The 7,307-nt window shown below is 29.4% G+C and overlaps 1 long non-coding RNA gene across 1 annotated transcript; it reads left to right on the plus strand.

The window, feature by feature from the left end:
* Positions 1 to 2,890, plus strand: LOC132622894 (uncharacterized). Its single transcript, XR_009576033.1, has 3 exons — positions 1 to 1,960; positions 2,089 to 2,205; positions 2,631 to 2,890. It is a non-coding gene; the product is annotated as an uncharacterized LOC132622894 (long non-coding RNA).
* The last annotated feature ends 4,417 nt before the right edge of the window (positions 2,891 to 7,307 follow it).

Below are 7,307 nucleotides of genomic sequence, written 5' to 3' on the forward strand. Positions count from 1 at the left end.
ATATAATATAAAGCTAGGCATAAACAAGGTGATGTGGCACCTCTCTATGGTCACCATTCTTATTTATCTTTTTTCTCCATTTTTTGGCTTTTTCATTCACTCATTCCAATTAATAATTAAAATAAAAACAAGGTTAATTATTAATTAAAGGGATAGTAGGTTACAATCCAAACTTTACTCCCCTCATTTTAATAACTAATCGTGGGTGCTATTGCTCCCGTCCCTTTAATTATTTTAATTAATGTGTAGTATTAATCAAGTAGGAGCTAAAAAGACAAGAACCTAAGCCTCATATATATAACCATAGGGTATAGCTTCAACTGTGCATTGTCAAATTCTATAGCATATGTATCATCTTGACACGTAAAGGGATATTGGATCTTAAAGTTCAATTCAAGTTCACCAAGGTTCGTATTTTCATTTCTACTTTGCATATATAGTTACAATTTATCTTGTGATATAGATATATATATCGTGATAGTGGATACTCTTCGTTGGTTAAAATTATATATGTGTCATCTTCAAGCATATTCAAATGGACCTGTTTCAAGTGCTAAAGGTATTCCGGTGTTTTTGTCGAAAAGTTCACATTTTAAAGTCCCATAGTTAGTAATTATTTGCTAATTTTCAGTAACTTGTATGTCATTTGCATGAGCAGCGTGGCACAGATGATATTTACTTAAATGTTGGATGTATTTCTTCTAAGGTAATTATATTCACTCGCTGAATTCATAAGTTTTTCCTACTCTTATTTGTTGAAATTTCTTTTTACAATTCATAATTTTTCAATTAAAAATTCAGAAGTTTGATATTGTGTTACTTTGAAAGCTGCTTATGGAATTTAATGATTTGAAAATATAGGCAAAATCTGACCTTTTAACAAGTAGTGATGATTTGTCTAGGATTTGCTGTGAAATTAACAAGAGGTTACAAAAAAGGACATTTTTTACTAGCGTAGATGGATTTAACTTTTCACTATAAAAATATTTGGTATTGATAAAAAACTTGAACTTATTTATGCTTTTTTAATCTTTTGTCTAGCAAATGAAAACAATATGTATATTGTACTGATAATTTACATCAGTAGTTGAGGGATTGTTTGTTCATATTTCTACTGTAATCTATTTATAATATAAAGCTAATGATAGATAAGGTGAGGTAATACCTTTCTATGACTAGCATTATTATTTTCTTTTTTCCTCCTTTTTTGGCTTTTCTCTAATTTTTTGGCTTTTTCTCCTATTTCTTATGTATCTTTGAGACAACATTAACTGGCTCAATAAATAATAGTACTAACTAATACTCCACTTCTTCCTGTTCCTTTCAGATATATGTTACAGTAGGATTCTAATGTTTATTTGCAGCAATAAAAATAACGGTACACCGTACCACTTATTGCAATTAAATTTTCAATGTTCAGATTGATGAAATGACAAAGTCAAGAATAACAGTTACTTACTGTATTATATAAAGTCACATGTTATTGTCTTTATGGTTAAAAACTGCCCAATAGTGAATATTTATGGTAGCAAAGCAAAAGGCAATTGAAATATGTAACTATAGAATTTGAATGACTCTTATCAGCTTATGATTCATAATAAATAAGAACAATTCCAAACTGAGGCGGATGGAGCACTATAACTCGGGGTTCAATTGGACCCCAAACTTTTGATGCGGGGTATAAATTTATATGTAAAAATTTACTAAAATTACAATAAATAATAGATATGAACTCATAACTTTAGAAATATAATGATTTAGTGCTAAAAATTTAAGATGTTGAACCCTTAGAATTTAAATCCTAGATCCGCCTCTGATTCCAAAAGTCCTTATAAATACTCATGATTCTCCTAACACGCCAAAACTTGCTCTTTGCACTGACCACTTCAAGATTCATGAAGCCTTCATTGCTTGGTGGCAAGATTCGACCGCAACAATAGCTAGAGAAGAAGAAACACGGGTAAATGTAGCGGCTAGATATCTTTTTCTTTTCGTAACTTTTTTTTTTTGGCAAGGGTAGAATTTCTTCTGAGAATTTTATAGATAATTATTGGAACTATATTTATAAAGAGGGTGTTTAATTTGCAGATGGTTTTTGTTGAGTGATGCTTCAAATTTGGATTGTTTCCATGATAACAGTGTGTATTAAATCTTTCTGAAGAGCCGTAGACTTCCCTGTCATCCAACACTATATTTTGTCACGAGGTACTAGCTAAATGAAATTTTTTTATCGATAACAAAGTGTAGAGAACTAAGAAACATATTCTTATGAGCTTGCATTTTCTCATTGGAATTAGATAGTGTTTGAGTAAATACTTGTGTGCGTGCTATACTTCATTAGTGTTCTTCACGACATTTTTTTTATTCTTAATCTTTTCATGATACACATAATCATCATATGTTGGATTCAAAATTTTGTTGGCTTAGCCATTTCCATTCTTATGTACACGAGAATTGATATTTCCAATATGACATTAGATAAATCTTTTGAAAAATTGCTAAAGAGTGGAATTAACTCCTATGTTTCAAGCATTTCATATTCATAACCTCTAATTATTTAATGTACAAGTTTATGGCACCTTAAAATTGCACCTACATGACATTTTCATCCCTAATCTTATTAATTGAAGTTGTTGTACACGGGAGGCGGAGATCAAAAGCACAGTTGAAGATTTTTTTTTTTTTTTGGTTACACAAGATGAAGAAATATAGTGATGGAAAAGGTACATGTGTCATATAGCTCATGGTTTGTACTCAATTATTTTGGCTTATTTATATGCAAGTTAGTGAATATCTTGGTATTTTTATTATTTGGGTATCTTTGAGAATGCTCAAATTTTTCACCCTAAGTTGTGTGTTAGAACTAATATGTCACTAGCTATTTTCCCTTTTTTTCTTTATATTTCTGAGTAGAAATCTTTGAGAAGATCGTGATAATTTTCAGCTTAGTTTTGAGTTTTTAGATTCATACTCTTTAATATATGGAAAATATATGAAATTTCTTTTGTGAGGTTGTGTTGTCTCTTATTTTTGTTTGAAGTGATATATTTTTTATAATATATTTTTTATATTTAGGTATAATAATTAGTTCATAAATTTAATGAAATTATTCATGTCCGCGCGAAGCGCGGTTAAATTCACTAGTTTAAGAATAATAGAGATAGTTGGGTGATATTCTTATCCTAAAATAATAAAAGTGATATTAGTAGACAATTCTCAATAGTGACCTTTTAGGAAATTTACTCCCACTAGATTCAAACGTCTCCTTTTATTTCTTAAATTGCATGTCTAATCAAACTAAGACGCTTAAATTCGAATAGAAGGAGTATATATATTAAATTTGAATAGTTTTATATTATTTTTGTTTTTGTCACCTCTCACAAAAGGCGAAGTCAGAATTGTGCAGTCACTAACAATTCCTTCAAAGTTTCCAATTCGATAAGTAATATCAAGGGTAAAATAGATATGAAATGGAAAATTATCTATTGGTTTTCCAATTTGAACAAGTGAACATCTATTTTTAGTATTTCCTCTGCCTCAAATTATTTGTCCTTGTTTTACACGCCTCTTGAGATATGTTGATTAGGAGGGCCATTTTGACTAACCTTACCCTCGTTATGTTTAAGTTATAATTTCTCTCCATTAAATGTTTACTCTATTTATGTGTCATCTCCATTAATGATAAAATTCTATTAAGAGCAAACGAGAAAAAAAATTATTATACCTTGAACTTTTAGAATAATAAATAATTTGAGACAACTGTTTTTAATAATTACGATAAATAATTTGAGACGAAAAAATATACAGGACAAATAAAAATGAATGGAGAGAGTACAAAATATACAAATACAATCAACGAAAAGACCCATAAATTATTGTGTGTGCAATAAATACAATCAACCAAAAGACCACACAAATAACTTCCTGTACGTTACAGGAAGAAGAAAAGAAAAACGAATCAAAAATGGAATAAACATTTATATTTCATTGTTTTAGTCTTTTTTAGGAGATAAAAAGGGAATGTAGCTCTAATGTGATGGATAATTAAAAAAACAAAAAAGGCTCAAATATGTCATCAAAGTATTAGAAATGGTTCTTTATGTCGCTCATCAATAGTTTGGTTCATTTATATCATCGAACTATCAGAATTGGCTCACTTATATCACTCATCAATAGTTTGGCTCATTTATATCATCGCGCGTTATCAAAATGACTCATTCATGCTATTTTTTATTAACGTAGGTTTATAATACCAGATATGATACCTGCCTCTAATTAGATGTCTACGTCGTTTAATTAAATCAGCCCAATTTTAAATCTCAAATTAATAAAAAATCCGACTCAAACACCTTGCCCACATGAATGAGTCATTTTGGTAATGGGCGATAGCATAAATGAACCAAACTATTGATGAGTGACATAAATGAGTCATTTTTAATAGTTTGATGTCATAAATAGGTCAAACTATTGATAAATGGTATAAATGAATCATTTCCTTTGATGACATATTTAAAACTTTTTCATTAAAAAATAATAATTTGTGACTTGACTCATTACTTACTGCAGCCTTTTTGTTTTCCAAGATCAAAACTCTGTACCTACAAGAAGAAAACCAATCGCCAAAGATGGTAAAACGCCGGCAACCAGTAGGCCCTCAGTTCTTATAATTGTTTTGAAACTTAATATAACTAGTAAATATGTCCGCGCTTCGCGCGGTTATTATCATAAAATTTAAACATAATACTTTTATAAATTTAGTTGTGATAGGATAAATGTAAATTCTCTTGTATATGAATATAATTTTTAGTTGTATATATATCGGTTAATTTACAAAAATATTTTCATTATCAACAAAATAATAATTGTGAAAGTGTTTTACTTTAAAATGTTTGTGGGTGTGTGTTTTCTTCTATTCTACAAAAGAGAAACATGAAACGAAAGCTAAAGCAATTTAAACTCACGAAGAAAACAAAATGACCAATTTATATTGTTGGTTATATTCATTTACATGTAAATTCCGTAATCCTTTCTCTCCTTTTTTTGCCAAGTACAGTACAACTAACTTTACAATTTGTTTGCTTTAACTTACTGACAATTCCTCTTGGTAGTAATTCACATTATCAAGTATATTAACTGTTAAGGTTAACTTGCTCAACAATCATATTCCACCTTAAAAACTTTCCGTTCTTAGACTCTTGCTTTATCATCGATTCATCGTTATCCAGTTTTGTGCTTCAAGATTGAGTATTTTTACTAAAAGGTAGATGTTACTTCCGCCTGTTCAAAGTAAGTGTTTATTTGTTCTTTATATTTTGATTCAAAATGAATGTTCACTTACAATATCGAGAAAGAATTAACTTTTATTTTTCAGATTTGTCCCTATTTACTGAAGGCAATAAATAAGTAAGAGTCTTATTAATTAAGAATAATTTAGTCAAAATACCTATTTTTTTTCCTAGAAGTTTGTGTTTTCTTATGAGGTGTGAAAAAACTGGACACTTATTTTAAACCGGAGGGAGTACAGAATATGGATGGTTTGAAAAATGAGAAGTCTTTGAAAACTAACGTCTTACATCTTTCATTGTCCTCCACTACATAACTGTCTTCCCCTAATTAATGAGTAATTATTAGTCAATTTTAGACTTTTAAAATTAAATGATACTCCCTTAAAGGGACTTAAATACAATAAGTGGTAGTTAATGATCAGTAATTGCAAAAAATGAGTATTATTTTAAAAAGTGACTTTTGGTTATTCTTTTCAATTGCACATAGATTTAAAAAAATAGGATAATGGTCAAAATTTGAGATAAAAAAAGAAGAAGGAAAAAACCATTATTGGTTATAGAGAGGTGCAACATCACTTTGTCTATGCTTAACTTTTTATAGATATATAGATATACATTTTATGTTTCAAACTCCCATATACTTGGATAAATTCAAAAACTGCGGTGATAATTCAATTAAGATTTTTTGATTTGTTAAAACTATTTGTAATAGACCCATATCCAAATTACTCATGTAAAATACAAATTCAACACATAGTAAAATGACATTATTCTATTTTAAAAAAAAATAGCTAGTTCTTCATAATTCACTCTATTTCGTTGGAGCTAAATTTGAAACTTTAAATATGACAAAATTAAGTTTGCTTTTTTTTTTTCCTCAATCAATCAACTTCGTCTAGAGAAAGTATAGTTTTTTTACATCATTTTTCAAAAACTAAGATCAAGTCTCTTGGTATTTAAATGCTTTGAGATATATATCAATAAAAGCGATAATCAACTAATGTCTATGTGGTGAGACAATTTCCTTTCAACATGCTTATTCATGGACAATTTATCATTCCCGTGACCACAAACGAAATATAAACAAAAAAAACATTTCTTACATAAAATAATGAAGAAAGAATAAGTAAAATCAAAAATTCGAAAGAAACAGATATACGATGTGTATTAAGTAAAATTAAGCCTTCTAAATAACCAAGTAATAATTTCTACAAGCGTAACTAAAGAGATATATCTGACATTTATTTCTACAATCATAATGATCATTGGTTTGATAAGCAGTTCATTTGTTCCTTTTGAAACATAACAACTTGCTCATGATGTAGTGGCACTTGGTTTAATCTCTACTCTATACTTTGTCACTGCTTTAGCCAGTTTATACCTTTTCCTTTTCACTTGCTGCAATTGAACAAAGTCACAGCAAAAATGATACTAAACAATTTAAGATAAAGATAGTTATTTTGATAAAAATAATGACATGATATAATACGCAACAACAGTATGAACCAAAAATAAATTGACTACGTACTGATTGACGTTATTCCATTTTAGTAGAGAAATAACTGATTGGACGATTGTATGCACCCTTTGCTTGGATTTTGTAACTCATTGTCCATGTGAAGCATTTACTTTAAAGTTTTCTTGTCGAGCTTTCACGGTGACTTCACTGGTTTGGCATGTCCCAACAGATCCTTTAGTTTCATCCGGAGAAACCGCACGCAATGCTTTACATGTGTTTTAAGAGACCAGCAATATATTGGCTGTCTCTTCTCTGCCACATTGCACCAAGGGTTAATTAAGCAAAATTGTTATTGTACTAAAAATTGAGAAGTCAAGTGAGTGAATTAATTTTAGCTTTGAAATTGTCAAACTACTACGAGCAAATGTAACATAGAAAAACCAATGGCATTAGAAAAGATAGATAATATAAAAAAGGATGAAAGGAAATACGAGAGACACCTCTAACGGAGAGAAGCCACGCGTATTAGAAAAAACCAACGACACTGATCAATAGTTGGCAGT

The sequence above is a fragment of the Lycium barbarum genome, chromosome 12 (genome assembly GCF_019175385.1).
Source record: "Lycium barbarum isolate Lr01 chromosome 12, ASM1917538v2, whole genome shotgun sequence".
Classification (NCBI taxonomy): Eukaryota; Viridiplantae; Streptophyta; class Magnoliopsida; order Solanales; family Solanaceae; genus Lycium; species Lycium barbarum.